This window comes from Sus scrofa, chromosome 6, assembly GCF_000003025.6.
Source record: "Sus scrofa isolate TJ Tabasco breed Duroc chromosome 6, Sscrofa11.1, whole genome shotgun sequence".
Lineage (NCBI taxonomy): Eukaryota > Metazoa > Chordata > Mammalia > Artiodactyla > Suidae > Sus > Sus scrofa.
Window position 1 is genome coordinate 98118857 of NC_010448.4, and position 23871 is coordinate 98142727.

General features: G+C 50.2%; 1 long non-coding RNA gene across 1 annotated transcript; it reads right to left on the minus strand.

Annotated features, from left to right (window-relative positions):
* Positions 12871–23330, minus strand: LOC110261165. The gene is made up of 3 exons (XR_002344999.1): positions 22542–23330; positions 15052–15148; positions 12871–13709 (listed from the first exon to the last, which is right to left on the minus strand). It is a non-coding gene; the product is annotated as an uncharacterized LOC110261165 (long non-coding RNA).

Consider the following 23871-nt stretch of genomic DNA (forward strand, 5'->3'; position numbering starts at 1 on the left):
GGCATGTGGAAGTTCCCAGGCTGGAGGTCAAACTGGAACTGCAGCTGTGACATACATCACAGCCATGGCAACACCGGATCCAAGCCACATCTGCCACTTACGCTGTCGCTTATGACAATGCCAGACAGATCTCTAGGCATTGTCCAGGGATTGAACCTGAGACAATGTCGGGTCCAGGGATTGAACCTGAGACAATGTCGGGTCCTTAACCTGCTGGGCAAGTCCAGGGATTGAACCTGAGACAATGTCGGGTCCTTAACCTGCTGGTCAAGTCCAGGGATTGAACCTGAGACAATGTCGGATCCTTAACCTGCTGAGCCACAATGGGAACTCCAACTTCATTTTTTTTTAAATTGAGATATACCTAACACGTGTTATATTAATTTCTGGTGTGCAACATAATGATTCAGTTTTGTGTATATTGCAGAATGATCACCACCCAAGTTAATATCCATCACCTCGCATAATTACAGGGTTTTCCCCTTGCAGCTTCCAAATATGCAGAAGAGTATTGCTAACTATAGACACCATGCTGTACATTACATTCCCGGGACTTATTCTGTAAATGCAAGTGTGCGCCTTTCAATCTTCATTTTATCCACCCCCTACCTCAGCCTCTGGCAACCACTAATCTGTTCTCTACATAAATGAACTTTTTTTTTTTTTAGTTTCCACTAAAGGAGGAGTGAGACCCCTCCATAAGTGAGATCATATGACAGGGGTTTCCTCTTTTATATGGCTAAATAATGTTCCATTGTATATGTCTACTATTATTTCCTTATCCATTCATCCATCAGTGGACACTTTGGTTGTTTCCATGTCTTGGCTACTGTGAATAGTTCTACTATGAACATGGAGGAGCAGATATCTTTTCAAGTTAGCGTTTTCATTTTCTTCTGATAAATACCCAAGAGTAGAATTTCAGATGATGTGGGAATTCTATTTTTAGTCTTCTGAGGAATCTCCATACTGCTCTCCTCAGTGATTGCACCAATTTACATTCCTACCAGCGGTGTAGGAGGGCTCCCTCTTCTCCACATCCTGGCCAAAACTTGTTATTTGTGGTCTTTTTATGATGGCCATTCTGACAGGTGTGAGGTGACATCACACTGTGGTTTTGGTTTGCTTTTCCCTGATGATTAGTGATGCTGAGGTTTTTGTTTTGTTTTGTTTTTTCATGTGCCTGTTGTCCATCTGGGTGTCCTTTTTGAAAAAGTAAGGACAAAAGAATAGTCAAATCCTTTGCCCATTTTTTAATTGGTTTACTTGGTTTTTTGCTGTTGAGTTCCATGAGTTCTTTATATTTTTGCATATTAACCCCTTAAGAGTCTACGACTTTGCAATATTTTCTCTCATTCAGTAGGTTGCCTTTTCATTTTGTTGATGGTTTCCTTTACTGTTCAGGAGCTTTTTTAGTTTGTCATGATCCCAGTGTGGAATTTTGAATTCTTGAAAGTGTGGGCTCCACCACTGACCAGATAGTGACTTGGTGCACTTTACCTAAATTCTCCAAACCTTTGCTTTCCTGGGACAAAGAAAATCCTCAGTCAATCTCAGCTCTTATTAATGTCGGTCTTTCTGCAGATTCTGAACCAAATAGAAAGTAGGCACAGGAATGAGACAGAGCATGGACAAGAGTATGGGACAGAGATCAAAGCAAAGCTTCCGACTCTTTTTTCGTCAGCTGAGACTGAAGGGGAGAGTTTAGGGTGCAGGGAGGCCCTTGCCCACCAGACCTGGACAGCTGTAACATGCCTGCACCTTGTAGAGGACAGAGTACCCAGGAGCCTGAGAGAGAGTGCGGCGGGTCAGGTAAGTAACGCCCAGGTTTGTTTCCCATCTGGAAGCAGACCAAGTGGGGAGAGCTGGAGCCAGAAAGCAGGTTCAAGGTAAGGAGGGGAGAGCTAGGCCTGTGTGCACATGCCCCGGGGGTGAGCAGGGGGCAAGGAGGGGAGCAGGGCGCCTTCTGCTGGGAGCCTGTGTCTATTGCGGTTCCCTCTGGACAAGGATGAGCACACAGGGCTCTTCTTACTAAGACAATGCCCTGCAGATGGATGCAGGAGCCAGCATACACTGTCACTGGATGCGCCCCCTTCTGCACACTTGGTGTCGGAATCACTGGGTAGATGTGACAGAAGGGCGCCCAGGTTCGGGGACCTAGGTAGTGCTCTTCTGGTGATCACTGATACGGTTCAGAATGAAACTGACATTGAAATGGAAGTCAGGGCTTCACTCCTGCCAGACAGCACTGGCTTCAGCATCAGACACTGCACAACAGCAGCTGGAGAGCCCAGCTAGTCAAGGCAGGTGCAGATGCCACTCCCCAGGGACAGGGCAGCCTCGTGCTGGGCGCAGGTGTCACTGCAGGGGTGTTCTCCAGGCCACCTTCCCGCAGGGCACATTTCTCAATTGGCATCTCTGGGCCCCTGAATTTCCCTCCGGAGACAGGAAGGCTCCATCTTTTTTCCTTGGTTGAATTTTCTCTTTCAAAACAAAAGGTCCTTCAGGGAACCACTCTCCCCCCCAGGAGAAAGGTCCCCGAGTGCTCCCAGCTCTGAAAACAGAAATGCTCGGAAACCCCACTGTTAGGCCGCAGGGCGGAGGGGGAGTGCAGGGCTGAGCACCTTCAAAGGACGTCCCATCTGGAAGGGCCTAGCGCGGGGGTGTTTGGACAACCCTGGGCACAGGAAATGTGAATTCTTCAAAAACAAACAAAAACAAACGAAACAACAAAAGGAAACTGCATCATGATCCTAAAGTGATCTGAATGAAACCACATGTGTCCTGGAGGGATAGAGCCCCGGGCCTGTTTCTGTGCACAGGCTCAACCCACCCCACCCTGAACCCCACACAGCAGCTCTGGGCAGACCCCACGGGCCTCCCTTCAGCACCCTGGGGCTGCAGATCTCTGTCCTGAGCAGGTCCCCCATTCTCAGGCCCCTCGCAATGTGGCCTATGGGGTGGGTTCCCTCAGCAACCTGTAGCCGAGCTGCCATGTCACTTGGAAAGCTCCCAGCCAGTGGGGGGAGATGGGCTGGGGAGGTGGACACAAATGACGGGGTATCGGCCCCCAGGCTATGGTCAGTAAGACCCTGTAGGGCCACCTCCTCCCCAGAGTGGGAAAAAACAGCAGGGGCTCCAACCCAAGGACCTGCCCTCTGCGGTGACCTCGATAACCTCTACTCCTCAGTCCAAGCTGCCTCTGAGCTTAGAGACAACCTGTATTTACTGGGCTGGTGGTGGGGGGTGGATTTAATTTTGAGCTTAGGTGACTGGTCTGCAGCTCCTTCCTAAGGCTGCCTCATCCCGGGGGAATGAATGGTGGGATTACAGCCCACTCCTGGGGGTGGGGGTGGGGACCTTGGAACTCATGCAGGCAGCCTGGCCACCTCACAGACAACACACCACAGTCTGACTCTCAGGGACAGTGGCCCTGTCACCCAGCCATCCCAGGCCTCTCACTGCAGCTGCATTACTCTCCGTTCTGGCCATAATGTTCATGGACAGAAATGGTGCTGCAGGTCCCTCCTGGTTGGATGTGAGCTCCCATGTGTTCTCCGCACACAGCAGACCATCAGTGATAAATGTGTCGTAACTGATGGTGCTATGACCTGCAGCAAACTCACTGAACGTCCTCGCCAGGCTAGCCTGTCCTTCTCGGAGACCTGCTCTCAGAGCATTTAAGAAGCATCTTGCGATACTCTCCATATGGTCCACATTAGGTGCCAGGAATGCTGCGCCTGGCAGGGACAGGGAGCAGAGGCTGGAAGGTGCTGCTGTGCAGGCCCCCAGCCCCAGAACCATCCTTGCTCAGTGCTGCCTCCGCCAAGCAAGAGTTTCTGGAATTTGGACATAGACTCAATGCTGCTGACCAGAGGGCATGTCAGCATAGTTTATGGAAAAAATATTTTAAGGAGAAGAGTGTTTGGCCATTTCCCTGAGTGGTAAACACACTGAGAGAAATTCAACAGGGACCCCCAAGGCCACGTGCCAGGACGTTGAGGTCAGGTGCGTCCTCCTGTTCTGAAAACATTTGTCCACAGGGAAGAAGGAAAGGGCTCCAGAAGGCAGCTGGCATGCAGTTTAACCCAAAAGTGACCTTTTAAAAAACCTAGGCTAGTGACAGCCCATAGAACCATGAGCTCTAAAACTGAGCTGGGCTGCAGTGACCTCAGGGAGTCCTGTCCCAGCTGGGGACCATTTCTGAACGAAAGCTTTGCACCAGCCTATTCTCAGAACCTGCTGGAAAGGCCTAGACCCAGAAGACAAAAGGCCAGGTCTGGTCACAAGCCATCTGCCCCTCTGTCACCCAAGGGTGACTCACCTGTGGTGTCACACTGTCTCACCTGCCCTGCCCAGCTCGCTGGACTACAGTGAAGAGATAGGTGTGTGTGCTCAAAACAAGGAAGGGTCGGGAGTTCCCTGGTGGCCTAGTGGGTCAAGCTTAAGTCAAATTCTAAAACCACTTTTTATGGGAAGTAGGAACTGTAGGAAAGAGCAAACACAGAGCACATCCTTTAAAGAAATAGCTAAGTCATTCGGCATGAAAACATGAGCTAAGTCATGAAAATCAGAGTCGAATAGGTATCCTCAACTCCCGTCTCTCCTGATCTTTCCTCTTTCCTCCCTTCTGTGGAGTGAAGAGGAAGAGAGGAGCCAGCCAGTCCTCGTGAAATGAGGCATGCTCGCAGCAGTGTTAGAAAGGACCCTGCAAGAGCCACAGGCCTGAGAGGCAGCTCCCATACTATTGATTGAATAGGAACCAACGGTGTTGTCTTTATGATCAAATGTACTCCCAGCTGGTTTTGAAAAGAGCTGGACCTTGCTGTCTTACAGAGCTGTGTGCTTCCACACACCCAGGGCCAGCCTGCCAGGCAGGGGTGCCTGCAGGCGCTGCTCTCTCCCAGGAAGTAATGTAGGCCAGGGGCTCCAAGTGTCACCTGGCACCTGCTTCCTTTGTTCCTCTGGGAAGGGAACAAAGGCCTGCACGGCCATGTTTACTGCAGTTTGCTGGGTTGGAACTGCAGAAACTGGGCCAGGTTAGTCCTGTTGTAAGATGTGCCCTTGACACAGAGAACCAGGAGGGTGTGGCCGGCTGTGCCCTCAGAACCTTGATCAGATCCGCTATGGGCCCTGCCGTCTGGGCCCCAAAGCAGCCAACAGATGCCAGTTAACACCAGGGCCCCCGCAGTGGCTAAGTTTTCCAGGAAGACCCCCTGCACCCAGGGGTAGGGGGCAGAGGGCGTGCAGGGAGGGGTCTATGCAGAAAGAGTAAAACTGTAGACACAGGACAGGGTCTCATTGCCTCTGAGAACTTTGGGAAGACCTAGAAGAGACGATTTCCACGTCTGACACCAGAGCTGATGCCTGGTTTTCAATTCAGGCAGGAACAAGGTGGGGTTGAAACAGTCCTGGTGAGGTCATCACAGGGAGGACAGGACCTGTCACCTGGCTGCACCCGGAGGTCGAGTGCACAGAAAGACGCCCCCCCCCGCCCACTGCCAAGTTGGGGCACCGGTCTGGCCGCCAGTCCCAGGGATACTTCATCGGCTTGTCCTCCTTCCAGGGTGGACCAGCCCGCCTGCGGGGGCAGGGAGAAGGAGCATCTGCTTATAAGACAATCTGACCCTCGCCAGATGTGGGCACCCAGCCAGCTTACATAATTCAGGCTCAGCTTTGCTCAAGATGGTGCAGTTTAAAGGAGCCTTAGAAGTTGTACTTCAGTTTCCCTCCTAAGCCTCCCCATACCCTCTCCTGCATCCCAGCAGCAGGCTCGCTGTCACCTCATTGTGTGCGCTGGACGCAATGCATGTGACCTTCCCCACTGCCGGCTCCAGATTAAAGTGAAAGGAGCTAGGAGCCTGTATGCTATCTTCTGCAGCCCAGGTTGTGTTTTCCCATCTGTACCCCCACCCCAGCTGTCAGCTCCCAAAGACCCAGGAATGCTCAGGAATGCAGGTGGGGAGGACGCAGAGCCCGGCAATGGGAGCTTGAGAGCAGACCCAGTGTGAGAAGCAAGCTTTCATAAGTTCAAGTTGCTCTTCTCATGTATGGAGATCAAAGCCCTGCGCCGAGCCCTGTTCATTGAGGACCGACGTGTTCATCCTCCAGGATGGGCCTTTCCCACTGGTCAAGAGGGGTCCCAGGCTCCAGGAACTTTAATTCCTGTTTCATGTTGTTGGAGGGAGCGGGTCACACTGCTTTTCACGAGGGTTCAGACTGTGCGTGCTTTGTCACTGAGGTCTCATCTGGGAGGCCGCAGGGCTTGGCTGAGGCACACGAGGTAGGATATGTGCTCAGGGAGGCTTGGGAGTGGCAGAATCTCTCTGCCTCTCTGTCTCTGTCTCTATCTGTCTCTCTCTCTCTCTCTCTCTCTCTCTCTCTCACACACACACACACACACACACACACACACACACTACAGCTGGCCTAGCCTCTCCCTGTTAGAACAGAACATCAAGAACCCAATAGACGTTTCAACTTTCCCTCCTGGTTGAATTCCTCCAACTGGATGTGGCCAGCAGGCCCTGCCACCCACACGTGGGAAACAGAATGTGCAACATTTCCCTGGCGTCGAGTTGTGTCGGGGAAGCCGGCTTCCGACAGGACTACAGAGCCGGCATTTATAAGCTATCTCTGGGCACCCCATACTGGCAATGATTCGCTCTCTGAGTTATCTCACGGCTGATAAATAATTGGGCTGATAAGGAACTGTGATGGTTTCCCTCTGTTTAGCCGAGATCAAAACCAGCTCTTCACTGCCTCTCAAAACTCATATTTTAAGGGACTGAAAAATGTCCAGAAAGATTTTCTTTTGGTCTGCGTTTTGGAGAGTGTGTCTGAACATCTGTTTCTCTGATGGGCCTGGAGGCAGGATGGACAGGGCTTCTCCCCAGGATTTCTGGACTGACCAGTAGCAGGAAGGCTGAGAACTATCCCGGACCTGATTCTGCAGACCAATTTCAGATCACGTGCCTTGGGACATGGTTAAAGCCAGTGTAATTCCATCAGTGATGTCAACCACAACCAGCAAACAAGAGACCAGGGGTCACTGCCATCTTGTCCAGAAGCTTGTCCGCAGACTGGCCTCGATTAGGGCTTTGGTTGCCATGTTGAAAAACCCAAATGGCCATTACACAATGAGAGAAACATTTCTTCGGTCAAATTTAAACTGTTTACAGATTCAGATTCACCTACTACAGGGCTCTAGGCCACAAGCAGAGCAGAGGATGAAGTGTTTCCCCAAGGGCAATGGGTGTGGTCATTTCCCTTCCCTCGCAGAGGAGCAGAAGGTAGGCTGGGGCCACCTCTCAAGCCCAGCAGTCTCCTGGTGCAGATGTGCACGTCCGTAGGATCTGGGGGCCCTGCTTTCTGACACCCACTCTTGCCTCTCCAAGTTCATTTCTCCAGGAAGGAGTAGGGAAATTCCAGACTTCTCCAAAGGTGGTGACGATTTCTCCATGATTTCTGCCTGCAGGTTTCTCCTTGAATAAAAGAGTTCAGCCTTGATTCCTTGCTTGGATGGTGCCTCAGTTAATCCTGAGTTACTCTGGGGACAGAGGCTGAAATTCAGCATCCTTGACAGAGACCTTTGGACAGAAGTGGATTTGAATGAAGATGCTTAAGGTCTATGAGGATGTCCTGGGAGAAGCAGCAGGGTGGGGAGGTGCTGAGGCTCAAGACCACAACCTGCTAAGGTGCCCCCTCCACCTGAGCTTCAGCACCCTCCCCATCACCCTGAACAGGGTAGGATCACTGATAAGGTCCGTGAGTTCTGGGCTCACAGGAGGCAATCCATAAGTGGTGACTTTTATCACCTTTTGTTTTTACATATTGGAGGCAACAGTCTGTTATGGTTACTTGACTTCTGGGGGGTTAAGTTTGTTTTAACGAGAAAGTTCTAGTTGTTTCTCTCCTCCATGTGGAAGATGTTTCTGAAACGTATGCAGGCATTTATTTTTCCTGCCACAGAACTGAACACAAGTGAATTTTTCTGCGATGATGAAGGGCTCTGGGCGGCAGTTCTGAGAGCGCAGCCCTCTTGCAGCTCAGCGCTGGATGCAGACATTGGACAGGCAGATCCTGGACGGGCACGCACCCTAGCCACGCACCCTGGCCACGCAGCCTGGAGTCCACTCTAAATCAGTCTCCAGTATTGGAGCACTTCACTGGGTTTGCTTCCTACTGATCAAGGCAGATTGGTGGCCTGCGGGGCTGGCAGTGTTCCCAGCAGAAGACTGGCTGCTCGTGAATCCGTTTTGTTTATTCTTCATTAAAGATGCACGTTCATCTTCCCCAAGTGGAGGAAAGTCGCATCAGTGGCAGACACACAATTCCAGCTGAACCCAAGACGGGGCTGGGCCTTTGCAGTCAGAACTCCTGACAGCCACCTGTCTCCTGGAATTTGTCTGGAACCTGGAGTTCCGTCTAAGGAAAGGTGGGTGGAGAGGTGGGAGGGGGGAGCAGCCCACGTTTTCCCCATTAAGTCTTTGGAGACTTTAGAGGGGATAAGCCACGCATTCTTGGGAAGGAGACGCAATGACTTGGGCCCAGGACAGCTGGGTTCCAAGGGAGGAGCCTGGTCTGAAGCGGGACAGGGTGGCCCTGTGAGTGCCACTCCGGAAGTTCGGTGACAGCTTCCTAGGGGCCTCGGCCACCACCCGACCTTACCAGCCAGCAGTCTGATGAGTTAAATACAAATGACTCAGAAACATACGGACTGCATTTCCCTGAGAAAACAGACCACTTTGAAAACGAAGGGCAAAGTGCTTGGGAACACTCTTTATGGGTTCTGTCAAGGCTAGAAAGGAAGTCAAGACTTCAGCTCTTCTCTAAATGCCATCTGTGCACAAGCATCGCGAGGCAGCACTCTCTGGGGGCAGGGGGCAGGGGTCATCTGACTATGAACCTCCCAGCAGGGGACATCACCGAAATGTGCTTCCCAGAGTCTGCAGAGGCCTGGAACGTGGGATCTGCCAAAAGCCGGAAAGAATACACCCAGATGGGCAATCCTGCCGACCTTTCCCCACAGGGGACAGGGAGCACTGAGTTCTCTGTGAGAATGCCATTCCCCATCCCACTTGCTTTTTCACATTCTGGGCTGAGAAATATCAATTGGAAATCAATGCAAAGGTTTGCTGTGTGACTTTAGCAATAAACAAACCAAAAGCTTAAGAGTGCATGGCTATAAATGGACTCTGCTTTAATCGGCCACTTTTAACAAGTTTTCTAAAAGTGGTTGTCCAGATGGATAAAAGAGAAACACAGAGACATGCTGGGGGCAGCCTGGCAGCTGGTGACAAGGCGTTGGCAGAACCCTGGGCCCGAAATTCTGCCCCCTGGGTCACCCAGACCTCTAGAGATTTCTGTGCATGAGAAATCAGCTTGTATGACTTGAAGGCCCTGAGATCAGAGGACTGTTTGTTACCAAGCATAACCTGTTCTGTCCTGACAGATACACATCACATTCTTCGCCCTGTCTCACTCCACCCATGTTTCTGTGTCTCAGCTGTGGGGTCAGCTTTACTCCCACTTCTCCTTTTACTGTCTTTTTGCTCCTCTGCCCTCACCCCCACCCCCACCAGCTCACCTGGGTTCCTTCTGAATCTTTTCCTTTATTCAGGACATGGATTTGTATCTATAGTTCACATAAGTAGACTGACTTGCACTTTCAGCAAAGATGAGAGCACATAGTTTGAAGAGGGAATATTCAACATAGACACGAGAGAAAGGCCTTAATACCCAGTGGTCCGAAACACTTTAAATCCAGAGCAAAGACAAGGAAAGAATGTCCATTTGTTCAGCTGAGGACTCAGAAGGGAAGGGTCTTTCCAACATCTTAGTGAGTCTGAACTAAAAGCCCACATCAGAGAAGAATGGGCAGACTTCTCCGGACAAATTGGAAAGAAACCACCAAACAACCCAGTAGCCTTGAACCCTTGGGCAGCTTAAATGGGAGGATAGAGATAGGAGAGCACAGTGACGTCACGGCAGTACTTGGAAGCAGCTCTTCCCACAGAAAACTGAAGCTCAGAGGAAGTGAGGATTTCAATGAAAAATAAAAGCACCCTCCTCTCTCAGTGCAATAACCTTAGAGTCCCAGCAGGACACAAACCACATGCTGCTATTGTGGATAAATTCTAAAAACCATCTGAGGGTCAGTGTTAATTACACTTAGGGTGGCTTCCCCTTCACCCTCAAGACAGGAAACCCCAACTATTAAGTGCATTTGGCCTCCACAGTCCTGAGGAAGCCTTTCAGGGGGTGGGGTCAGGTTCTTTCATTCGTTTCAGGCAACTGTAGCCCCTGAATCCAAAGGCCCTATGATGTGGTTCCCACAGTCGGGGGGCCAGGTGGACACCCCTCCCAAGTGCTCAAGGGAACTAAATAAAGGAATTAAATCTGCTCCAATCCAAGCACCCTGGTGTCTGCAGAGGGGGATTTGAGGCAACTCAGTACATGAAGCAGCCTTTGTGGAGTTTCCCCCATGCTCAGAGCTCACTTCTGTGATGATGATGTTGCTCTGGTCTTGGCCAGGGGCAGGGGAGAAGCACGTGGGGCTGGGCGGGCAGAGTCTGAGGAGCCAGGACACTGTGTCACCACTGCTTTTTGACACATGCTTCTTTTTGAGAACTATCTCACACGCTCCCATAGGGTTTATTAAACATCAAAACACACTTTGTGATGAAAAACCCATATAACTTGTTAGCTGCTATTTGACTACCCCTCCCTGGGAATCATGGAGTTAGACCTTCTAGCCCCTTTTTATTAATAGTTTTCACTCCATGTTTTCAACCTCCATCCATATAGCCAGTTATTCACCCAGCAAGTATGTACCCAGGACCTGCTGCCCACTGGGCTGGGTACTAAGTCCTAGGAGGATAAGATGGAATTCTTTACTACAGTGTTCCTGGCTCTGGGGGAAGATGAACAGACAGTTCTAACAGATGGCAAGTGGAGGGGAGGGCTGGGTGAGAGTCAGGTCCCTCTTACCCCAAAGGTGGGGGTGGGCTGTCAGGAAAGGCTCCCTCCCTCCATCTCCCATCCAAGCCTACTTACCAACCCTTTATTCAGGTGAGGATAAAAATCACAAAGTTTCACAAAATCACGGAAGCTTAAGCATCTTGATTGATCCAGTTTTACCCAAATTCACAGCGCAGAAAATAAGGTCTCTGAAGACCTTGCTCCCAGTCACACCTCTGCGTAGCGGCAGAAGAGGGACAAGAAAGCTGATCCTAAACACCTGCTGGCTTGTGGGCTCCTCTTCCAGGTACCCGATTCTGCAAAAACACCCGAAATGGCAGCCCTGGATTTGGGCCCCAAGACTGCCCTGTGCTGGGCCTGGCAGGGAGGCCTCAGCTGGGGTGCCTCACAGTACCAGGAGGAGGCCACTCCCTGCTCACCTTGCCTGATCCCATCGGGGCTCCCGGGCTTTCTCATATCCCAACCAGGCTCCAAAAGCAGATGTTCAGAGAGGCAGGAAGGGAAAGCTGCCAGCTCCTTATGGCCTGGCCCTAAAGCTGGCATAGCACAGCTTCTGCTGTGCTCTGTTCTTATAAAATTCAAGGCAAAGGGACAGAGGCAAACAATTTGGGACCATCTCTAATTCACTCCATTGGCCTGAGTCACTGCATTTTGATCAACTTCAAAGACTTAGTTTAAAAAAGTAAGAGCAAAGAGCAATAGTAATGGAGTGGCTGGTCGCAAGGCTGTGGTCAGCTCATCCCAGGGGCTTCTGGCATCAGCCGCTGATGGAGTCAAAAGGAGTGAGGCCAAAAAGACGGGATCTTCAGGTCAAGGATGTGACCCTCAGATCCATGGCACCCACCCTTCACTGCATGTCACAGTAACCTGACCCCTCATGAAAATATAGCTTCCCATCACCATCTCGGGTCCACTGAATCTCGATTCCCATGGGCATCCAGGGAGCGATTTTTAAGAAAGTCCCCAGATGAAGAAGAGGCAGCTTTTAGGCCGTACCTGTTCCCAGGATGGCTGGCTCCAGGTTGAAGCAGAACCCTGGATACTTGTAGAGGTATTTTTTAAATGATGAGATTGAAGTCTGAATCCCACCCCACCCCCCACTGCCCCAAATATGAATTCCACTTTGGCTGTGAAAACTTGTCTGCAGATAAGATAAACTGAGGGAACTAAGTGGCTGCTTCTGGACCAAGAGTTCAGCCCTGAAAAACCAAAGCAGCTGAGGCCAGAGGCCGGGTTGGAGGGACCAGGCACACAGTCCGGCTTCAACACAGCTCTTTGAAATTCATTCACGCCGATGCATGAATTAATAGTTGAGATGATCATACTAAGGGAAATAAGTCAGACAGAGAGAGACAATGATCATACCATACTGCCTAAATGTGGAATCTGGGAAAAAAGATACAAGTGAACATATTTACAAAACAGAAATAGACCCACAGATGTAGAAAACAAACTTATAGTTACCAAAGGGTGAAGAGGGGGAGGGATAAATTAGGAGGTTGGGATTCACAGATACACACTTCTATACGTAAAATAAACAACAAGTACCTATTGCATAGCACAGGGAACTCTACTCAATATCTTGTAATAATCTTTAAGGGAAAAAAATTCTGAAAAAGAATATATTTAAAATTGAATCACTTTGCTGTACACCTGAAACTAACACAATATTTTAAATCAACTATACTTCAGTTTTCAAAAAAATGCCTTCTTTTTCTCTTGCTGAGCATGTACCACGGTCTGGATGGACAACAGTTTGCTTATCTGCTCACCTGTGGGTGGGGCTGGGAAGTAAAGCAATAGGGCTGATGAAAGACCCTCCTCACCAGTAGAAGAACCAGGAACACACTTCATTGTGGATCAAACATCAACAGATTTACGTGCATGTACTGCAGCTGGAGAATGACTACAAAGTCGGGGGAAAATCTGATATATTGACGAAGCCAAGGAAAAGAAAGAACAATCATTTCTCTTATCTCCCAGAGACTAAACCACCGCTCCACTCGGTGTCACATTTCCCATGAAGGAGCCTGGAGCTCATTCCTGAGTCCGTCTGCTTGGGTAGAGAAACACCTTTCCCCATAACGCTGGAGCCCAGCTCCTTCCTGGAGAGACGGACTCTTCAAACAGAGCAAGGACGAGACTTGCTGTGTCTCCCAGAAAACACTCAAGAAAGGGAAAATGGTTCTGTGGCCTATTTATAGAAACGGAGAAATGGGTTTTCACTTACCCTTAGAATGAACATGTGGGTTGTTTCCTCTTTGGGCTACTTAAAACGAAGCTGCAATGAACATTCATGTCCTGGACACACCTGTCTGTTTCTCTTGAGTAACTTGACTTAGGACTGGGAAGGCTGGGTTGGGTCACAGATTTCGTGTACAATTCACTTTTAAAGGACCTGCCAAAATGTTTTCAAAACACTCTGCCTTCTCTCATCCCCACCGGCAAGCTGCTCCCTGTCCTCACCAGCACTTGGAGTTAATTTAACTGCAGCCAAGCCAACGAGCGCGTGGTGGTATTTTGCTGCCATTTCCTTCATCTTTCCCTGAGCATCACTTCACTTGCTCAGACATTTGTGCACCTTCTTTGTAAGTGTCCTGGTCTTTGGCCCATTTTTTCTTTGGGTTATTAGTCATCAAGGTGCAAGAGTTCTTAATATGTCTCCTTACAAATCCGTCCATGTTTTCTCCCAGTCTGAGGCTTGCTTTTTTATGTTCTCATGGTATCTTCAAAAAAGCAAAAAATAATAATGATAATTAGTTTTGATGAAGTCCAATTAACAAAAAGTGAAAACTGACCTCAGGCTTCTGGCTCCAGAACAGATTCCAGAACTGGGAGAGAATACAGCTCTTTGGTTTAAGCCACCCTGATGGCAGCAGTGTTTACAGCAGCCCCAGGAAATTAATACGCCCATTACGTCCTTTGGGGTCGGGCCTTTGCATGGGTGGGTCAGGGTTAGGCTGAGACCTGTGTGGACTTGCACTTAGAGTCAGGGGGCCTCCGGATTTTCTGCCTCACCCTCCCAGTTCCTCTGGCAAGTGCTCCTGCTAAAGTTCTCCACGTCCCGTGACAGGGCCGTGGTTGAGGGGGGCACATTTCCAAGTCTGTGTCCACCCACCATCTGCCTGCTTCGCCACTTTTCAGAGCCCTCAGGAAGTTGTTTCTGTGGGTCTCCCAGAGTGTTAAGCTGTAGTTGGCGACGGGGAGGGGTGGGGGGCTTCTCTGCACACGGGAACCAACTCCGGCCCACCTTGGCCACCAAGGCCAGGCCAGGGGAAAGCTGGCCTGGGAGAGACCCAGCCTTGGAGGCTCAGCTCCAAGACCTGTCTGGACGTTCTAGCCCAGAGGTGGGGAAGTGGAAAGCAGATGGCAGGATCTTGGATTCACAGGCAATTGCAAGCCCTCTGCGGCATGTGTGAATGCACAGTGTACAAAGTCAATTCCGCTCCCAATTAATTAATCAAGAAAGTAGATGGACCTGGAGTAAGAAGGCAGGAGAACCTTTAGGACAATGCATCCCACTCACAGCCCCGTGTCCCAAGCAGGGCTCAGCCCTGAAGACTGAATGGAGGTCCGGCCGTGGTCCCCACCCATGTGGAGCTGATGGGGGAGAAGAGCCAGTCTGCCTGGATTCCCCTGGGGGTAAGAAGTGCATACAGGAAATGGTCTGGAAGCACAGAGAGGGATGGGTAAATTCTTAACAGTGTTTGCGGGCAGGGGGAGGGGGGTGCGGCAAGAGGAAGATCCATAGTGAGGTGTTGAGGGAGCTGAACTTGAAGGATGCTCAGATTTAAGAAACAGAGGGTCAGCAGGGCTCCAGGTGTGAGGGTCCAGGCTCTGTGCAATGAGACTGGGGTGTACAGTGGCAGCAAGAGGTAAGGTGACCTGATGGGGCTCAGATCACAGCAAGGTCCCACCCAAGGAAGGGACCAGAGGCGAGTCCCCAACGCTTCCCGCCCCCTTCTCCTTCCTCACTAGGATGGGAAGGGCAGTACAAAAGCCAGGCTCTGTCGAGACAGAAATAAAGGGAGGTCCTGGGGGCAGAGCTCGGGGCCACGTTTGCCTCACCTTCTCTCCTCTCGCCTCCTATATCCCAAGTCTTTCAGCCACATAAGCTGGGCAAGGCTTCTGACACATGGCAGCTCATCCCAAGGGAAACATGTTTCTATGTGACAAAGAGAAAATGGCACTTGAGGGGTCCACACGCCAGCGCATATTTCAAATATCAGTCAAAGCTGTCTGCAGGCACCCACCAGGGCCGAGCGAGTTTGGAGCCTGGGGTTGGTGCCCAGTCCTGCTCCCCGAGGATGGGGTCACTAGCATGTCCTTAAACGTAATAATAGCTCACAACACTCGGCCGTGCCTTATACTCATACATGTATGTTTATAATATACATGTGTATAATATATACACACATGCAGAGAATATTTAAATTTAATGTTTTCTCTGTTCATTAGGAAATGTTTGTATTAGTGATGGCAAAAGGCCTTTTCAATTCTGAATTCTCAGAGGCTATGACACGTGTCTGCTGCTGGTGATCCATTTGTTCTTGGTTGACTTGCAGTTGATGAATTCACTCATTCATTTCAACTATTCATGAACAACAAACACCTTGGCGGGCTTAAGTTTTAGGAATCAGATCCTACCCAGGTGGTTCTATATACACTCTCAGGTAAAGAAGACCCTCTTTGGAGCTCCTTGGTGTCTCAGTGGGTTAAGGACTCACTGTTCTCACTGCTGTGGCTCTGGTCACTGCTGTGGTGCTAGTTCAATTCCTGGCCCAGGAACTTCTGACTTCTGCAGGCATGACCCAAATAAATAAATAAAATAAAAGAAGACCCTCTGTGACCTTGGAAACTGACACCAGGGATTCTGAGGAGGCACATCTGACTCGGGCAGGTCAGTAAGTACAAACATAGTGGGTAAAGCCCTCGTGTAAGGCTGATTTTCAGTATTTAGGTTTCCTCTTTTTATTTCCTTTCTAGAGTAGTGGGATGGGAAAGAGAGGTGGAGGCTGAGGGCCCGGCCCAGGATGAGAGTCCAGCTTCACCTCTGAGTCTGGATCCAACACACGGCAAAGATCCCAACTCCTTCCTGTCCTCACATTCAGCTCCTAATTATATGTGAAAGTTTGCCAAGTGCCAGATGTCAGTGTGACTCCCTCAAGAGAGAGGCACTGAGCATAAAAGACAATGCTATCTGGACTTGAGAATAAACCTCAGATCTGAAAACATGTGGGAACTGTCTACTGGTTCCACATAGTTGTCTCGGCTCCGCCAGGTGAGTAATTAGCGAAGTCAGACATCACACGGAGAGAACAGATGTGCACATGGGCCAAGTCTCCCAGCACCTTGCTCCCACGTTGGTATCTTCTTCCGTGGGTTTAATTCGTCAAACTAAGAGTGTGTGTTTAGTTTCTCTGCTAAACTAAGTGAAACGATGGTTGATGTGATTACAGTTCCCAAAAGAGCACTCATATCAGACCTCCTAAACCGGTAGTCAGGAAAGGAAATCTGGTCGGTTTGTTTTCAAGATGTTTATGTGCCCTTTACTGAATGCTGCTTGCTTTATTACAACTTTTTGTTTTTTGTTTCCAAAGAACGCACAGGACTCCGGATAGGAAGAGACCACAGAGGAAGTTGCAGAAACGCAATAACAGGGCCTCCTGGGCTCACAGCATGCTGCTCCCTTCTCAGTGAAGCTGGCTGGGGGTCCGAGGCCCTGTGGATTGGGCTGAAGTCTTCTCAGTGGGCCAGTGGATGGTTTGGGAAGTCTGAAGTCATAGGAAGTTCCCTTGCAATTCTGACCCACTGGCTGATCTGATTAGATGGAACATTTTGTTGCCACTGTTGGAATTCACCTCAGTCTCCCTCACAAAGACACAGAACTACCAGCACTGAATATTCTGTCCCCTTCATTTACCAAAGAGAAATGGGGCAGGGGCGGGGAGGCGGGGGGAGGTGCAGAAGGTAGGAGTGGGAATTTGTGCTTCGGGGCATGCGTGTTTCCTAGAGTGGCCACACCCATTCACCAAACAGCAAATGTGTAGGAAACACCCACTGTGTGCACCCACCAAGGCACTGGGCTGTGCTCTCGGCTGCGGCTGCATAGATGCACAAGGGACCCAGCCACCACGGAGGCACGTCCAGAGGAGGCAGAGACTAATTCTTCCAGGAGAGAACTGGACCATAACAAATCTGGCCATGGGTGTCTTTTCTTAATCCCCTACATTTAAGACTGGATGAGCAATCAGCTGGAAAATTCAGGATAAGCCCACTGGTCCCACCCAGGCAGGATTAATCTGGGGGTCTCCCTGCTTGGCACTTTTTTCTATTTTGTTAGGTGGAGCCCCATCGCATGGTCCAACAGGAAGCAGGCTGTGTGCCTGTCTGCCCCCAACCTGCTGGTCTGCCATGACCCTTGAGGGAACATGAACAAGCTGCTGTCTGGTTCTGGGGGTTGCCCTTCGTACATGAGTGTGGAAGGAGCGTGGCAGTTTCCACAGGTTTACACCAGTGTCTTCCCACTCCACACACACATACACACACACACACCAATCTGGGCTCAGAGAGCAGACTTGAGTCTTATGCTTCTTTATTACCTGGTAGTAATTGGCTACAGTAGAGCAAGACACTGAGAGGTCCCTTCCACACTCTGGCAATGTCACTGACAGATGGGACAGGTCAGGACACCACTCTGACACCACTGGGATACAAACAGAAGATGTACAGCAAACAGAAGCTTGAAATAGTGTTTGCACATATGTGCCAATATAGATTCTCTAAAGCTGTTTACACTATTCAAGATGAGCTAAATGGAGTCCTTTGAGGAATTAGTTTTTTGAGTTTTTTCCAAACATTTCTATGTTCCCTTTTCTTTTCATCAAGGCATTAGTTTCCCACCTTTGGTACAAGATTAAAAAGCCCTGGTGGTCCTGCTTCCTTCTGTATGTACAGAACAAACAGTGACTCATTGTGTGGATAACGTGTCCAGACAAAATGTGCAGAGAGCTCAGGTGTGTGTGGGTGTCTGTGTGCGTGTGTCTGTGTGTGTGCACACGTGTATCTCTGTGTGTGCACATGTGTGTCCGTGTCTGTGTGCATATGCCCCATCCGTATACATTTGTGGGCCAATTCAGACAATTAACATTCTTTCTCCTGCTATAGAAAATGAGTATTACTTATATCTTTAAACATTTACTTCCTGGAAAGGATAAATAAAAAGAAAAGAAGCTCTTTGCTAAAGAAAACTGTTGGTGGAGTGTGTTGGGGGCTGTAAACTTCCTTTCTTTACTTTGGAGGTTATAATTAATAAAAATTGAGATTATCGTAACAGAGAATTATCCCTCTGATTTCTCCTACTATGTGAACTCCTTAAAATTATTCAGAGTTTGGGGTTTTGTGGTTATTTTCGCTGCACTTGTTTCTTAATAAGAATATTATTTTGCTAATAGTTTGAAGTACTCGTTTTTATAGATACTGGTCCATCTGTGATGACTGGTTTGTACGATCCAGTTAAGCGACACTAATCACAATGAGGGTAATGTTGATAATGTAAAGACCAGGCAAGAGGCCGAAGCCCTTCACACGGCGTCACCCATGGGGACAAGCATCCAACACAGGCTTTATTATTCTCCACATCACAGGTAGGGAACAGAAGCTCTGAGAAGCAAACGACTCTGAGAAACCCGGGTTCCATCTGAGCGACCACATCCTCCTTTTACCTAGTAAGCCTGAGAAATTCCATCCACATTCCACTGTTGCAGCTTCTACAAAAATGCACAGGCAACTTCAGCCTGGAGAACTCTGCCAACTGCAGACACGTTTATCCAAAGTCCAACTGGACAGGACCCCCACCCCCCACCCCGACGATTATTATCAAGACCTAGATTCATCACCAACACAACTGCAAAGCTTTTCCTTCTGCGTCCTGTTTGGTCACTGTTTCCACCTTAAGCCCAGGATCAAAGACAATCAGATTTAGAAAATGTATATATTTCTAAGTTTGTTTCAAATATTGCATGGTATACACTTATACTAAAAGCCATATATACTCCTTGTTTACCTGAAATGCAGGCATTTGCTGCTGGATCCAATGGTCTCAGCAGGGGGGCCCACCTGGAACCCTCATTTTCACACCCTTGGCATCATTGGCTCCTGCTGACATTACCTCCTGAGAACCCTTCCTCCCATCTAAAGCTGCTGCCCCAGCACAGGCCCTCACCGTCTCTGGTGTGGACCACCCTTTCCAACATGAATCTCCTGTTTCTCTGTTGCTAGTCCTGCAGACTTGTGAAGGAAGGCCCTTCCCTGTCACAGAGCCTCTGAGCCAGGCCTTTATGAAGGCTCTTTGGTGCCCCCGCCCCTACAGCCGCACATCAGTCAACAAGCTTCCGAAACAGACAACACAGCCAGGACCCAGTCCGGTTAAATCAGGACCTTCTGTCATGGGACCTGAACTCTGGTCCATTTGTAAAGCTCCCTGGGGTGACTAATGGAACCAAGCTGATGTTGTCACCCGCCCCACCCTGCCCCCCTCCCGGTTCCCACTCCAGGAACCAGACTGGGCTCTGCTTCCTCCTCCTCAGGGCCGGTCCTCACCTGCATTCCTTTTCCCTCTGTCTGGAAGGTGCTCCCCGCCCCCAGTCCTCCTCTGACCACCTAACTCTCGTTCAGGTTTAAAACTCAGATCAGAGGTCACTCCCTCTAGGAAAACCTTCACATCAATTTGTGTTTCTGAATGATTGCGTTCTATAGCATTTTGTTAAAGAATTTGTTTATAGTATTTTAATTCTTTGAAAATTGGTCAGAGTACCTACTCCCTTCCACGGCACTGTGAAATGACGATGTACTCAACTTGGACCTCTGCACTTTTATGTTAAGCAGTTCTAACTTCTGACTGTCAGGGCTTCTTCCAGCTCCCACTGGGAGGCCTAAGGACTTCCTAGAAAGAAACCTCTGAAGCTTTTTCCATCATCCACTATCTGCCCACCTACCTCCAGCGGCAATTGGACTGGACGAAGCTGGGGAAATAGGTTTTGTCCTCTCTACAGGGTCCCCCAAGACTCTGGCTGCAGTTAATTTCACGCAGCCCCAGACGCTTGCGCAGAGAGGGAGCTGCAAAGGAGCCAGCACACCCCCCTGCCGGCTGTGACGTGTGGTCCCGGCCCCCCTCCATCCTCTGCGGGGCAGGTGCCACAGCAGAGGCGATCGTGGAAGAGGGAGCCCAGATTCCACAACCAAGTGGAAAATCCACACCCTCGTAAGCGGGCTGCGCTGGCACCACAGCAGCCAGTCAGTCCTGGGTAAACAGAAAACTCTGGGTTTGAACCCTTGCTCTGCCACCTGTTAGCAGCGATCCTCAGCCAGTTTCAAGATCTCTTGGCGCCAAGGAGCCAACTTCCTGTGGCTCAAGGGTTGCTGTGAAGACACAGGACTGAACTGCAGGGAAAATTCCTGAAGACGAAATCCCTCAGGCACCGAGGGAGGCCTGTAGCCCAGCCTTCCATGCCCTTCTAGCAGAAGCTGTGAAAGCAACCACTGCCATGGCCACGGCTAAAGCAGATGCCCCTTGGGGAATGGTGGCTGTCCCTTGGCATCTGAGAGCAACTGCGTGTCCAAGCTCTGAGCCGAGAAGGGCCCCTTCTGTCCCTGGCTGGGTTTTGCCAGGACAGAGGCCCCTGGAAATGAGATCCTCAGAGCTCCTGGGGGCCGCTGTTCCCCCTTCACCACATACATCCAGATAAGTGACCAACAGCAGGACATCCCAGCGTGGACGAGTCCCTCTAGGCTTTGCACTAAGTGACTTCGCGTTTCCAGAGATCCGCTTGGCCCTGCTTTCCAGCGTCTTGACCTGCCTGGCAATGGTCCAGGAAACGCATCAGCTTGTTGGTGGGGGGTGGTGTTGAGCCCCAGGCACGGGGATGGGTCAGGTCTGTGGGGGAGCAGAGCGAGGGGACAAAGCAGCAGCGTGAAAGGACAGCCTCTCCCCACCCCCTCTCAGCAACGGGTTCGCCTGCTTGGCAGCTGCTGTGAACGCACTGGAAATATGGGCCATGGGGGTCTCAGGAGAGAGTGAAACGCAGGCCTTTCAGCACAGGATATTCTCGCTAATCTCCAGGCCTAATCCACTTAGAGCGTGGCTTTTAAGTCCCATTTGAAGTGACACAGCGGCCAGGACTAAGACAGATAAGCCCTTCCCACTTGGAGGGGCTCAGCAGCGCAGCAGCACCAGGCAGGCCGGCCCCTCCAGGCCTGTCCAGGCCCCCAGCACGTCTCATGTGTGCTTTATATTTTGTCACTGGGGACACAGCCTGAGGAACTGCGCCCCCATGAGGTGGGCTCCTGGCTTTCCTTCTGTCACTGGGAATCAGGTGACACTAAAATACCTCCAGCCACCACTGCTCCACCAGGAACTGCTCAGAGGCCCCGATGGTGACAGAAAAAAAGTACCAGGAAGACACTCTGGGTCCTTTTCCACTGATGAGGGGCCAGGAGGCTCTCAAGCTGACTAGTTGCATTGTCAGAAAAATAGCGGCCACACTCTAAAAACAAATAGATGCTCTGGGCTGAGAGTTTCTGCCAGATGTTCATTCAGATGCAGAAGGCAGACAACACTCCCCGTGCATCCCTTCCGGACAGGCTGGCCCCCGGTCCCCCATGACGCAGCAGGCAGGGCTGCCAAAAAATAAATCGACAAATAAATAAAAGGAAAGTAAACCTCCAAGTTATTATTTCCAAAGACATAACAGAACACAGACAGCGGAGACATTAACTCACCGGGAAGAAAAATAGGTATTTAAGTCATTTCCTCTCTGCCCCACCTGACTTTTAAATCCATCTCCACTTTAAGAACTTGAGTAATTTTACGAAAACAAATTAATATTTTGGATACTTTAAAAGAACAGAGTACCTGCTTCCCTTCAAAGGATGTGAGAGTTGGAGTCAACGCTTCTTTCCCCAATTTCCCTTTCCTTTGCAAAAATAATGTGTGTGTGTGTATACGTGTGTGTGTGTGTGTGTGTGTGTGTGTGTCTTTTCTACCATGAAGTCTGTAAACTGCTGATCTTAGTCTCCTGAAATGATGCAGTCAACATGTAATCACAATGTACAGTGTTGGGCCTACACACAAACATCCCGCTTGAAACACAGACTGGACATCGCTACAGCTGCTGTGTGACACTGAAAAAGATTTTAACCTCTCTGGACCTGCATTCCGACATCCAAAACAAATCCATTCCAGGAGGAAATCCTGAAACCTGTTGGCCTATTAAATTCTACGAGGCTGGAAAAGCCCTGGTTGACTCAACATCAATGGTCGGGGCTCCTTTCCTTTCCAAAGAATTCACAATCACAGCCCCATCCCAGCACACACATGGAGTGACGATTCCATCTGCCAAAACTCCACTCACACCTACATTTTAAGGAACATGTGGATGGCAGGGCTTTGTGAGAATCATCTCGACTCACCCACAGAAAAAAAATCAGATCAATTGACATTAAAGTCTGAGTTTTAAAGCTGAATCCTGAGCTCCTCATAGCCCGACTTCTCTGCTCACCTGTGTCCCCAGTGTAGCACCTGTGTCCACGGAGCCCCAGGGAGAGGTCTGTGATTGAAGTTAGGCCACTGCCAAGGCCCAGGTGAGAAACAGACACCAGCAAATATGATCTCAGGCAACTCTCGGAGGGCTGGTGCCCTTTCAGGAGAGTTCACTGCTCTTTGGGGGGATTAAAGCATTTCATATAAATCCTGTTTATGTTTTCCCAAGAGTGTTTAAAGTATTCAGACACAAGTCAATGTGCCTGGCCTCCTAATCTTAGCAGAGAGATAAAAGGGACGTTTTCTTTTGAAGTGAGAAGTTGCAGCACTGTGATTCTTCTGAGTTTCCCTGGAAGGGCCCACAGAACCCAGGGTGGGGCTGTGGAAGAGGAACCAGGGCCAGAAAACCGCACCCCCGCCTCCCAGAGGGCCCCGCCTCAACTGCCCCGGAGTCTGACACCCTCTCTGGGGGCTCCTGTTGAGGCTCTGGGTCAGGCCAGCGCCCTTGGAGGAAGCCCAGTCTCCTCACTGAGGCTGAACTGTCCTGAAACCTGAAACCTGCCCAAACAAGTCCTGTGTTGCTCTCTGGGGCTCCCTCCCAGGCAAACAGTCCTTCTCCACAAACGCCCCCTCCCCCACGGCCTAAATCTCCATGCTGGGAACCCACTAATTTATATTGACATCAAGGCTTAAATTAAGGCTGAGGGCTGTTTTAAGAATCATTCTGATGGAAGGACTCTGTGACAAAAATTCCCAAAGTGGAGGCCAGCATGTAGGGGAGGGGGGCAGACTGGACATGACAGCCCCAGAGGCCACCAATCTCCAGCTTTGCCCCTGAGGAAAGGCCCTCCAGGAAAAGTGCCCCCAGCTCCCCTCCCCCACCCAGAGCCCAGCACCTGTGGTCAGGAAAGGCCATGCATCTCCAACTTCACATAACAAGGGAGACTTTCCTGACATGCGAAGACGTGGCCACGTCCCCTGAGGATGCTTTAGTCCCTTCACTGGGCACTCAGGCTGGAGGGGGTTCTGGATGCCTGGGGTCAGGGCAGGTTTGTTCAGCGCATGCACTTCAACAGAGTAAAGCTGTCTTTCATGTGTTTCCCCAATGGATTGAAAACAAAACCGTGGATTCACACCTGCTGCTTCTCCCGTAAAGCAGGTCCAGGAAGGCAAGGCAGCTGCCCCAGTCCTGCTGGTCCCCATGGCCAACCTGCTGGTCCCCACGGCTGTCTGCTGGTCCCCACGGCCATCCTGCCAGTCCCCATGACCATCCTGCTGGTCCCCACCGCCATCATGCTGGTCCCCACGGCCATCCTGCTGGTCCCCACAGTGGGGCTGAGGCACAGTCA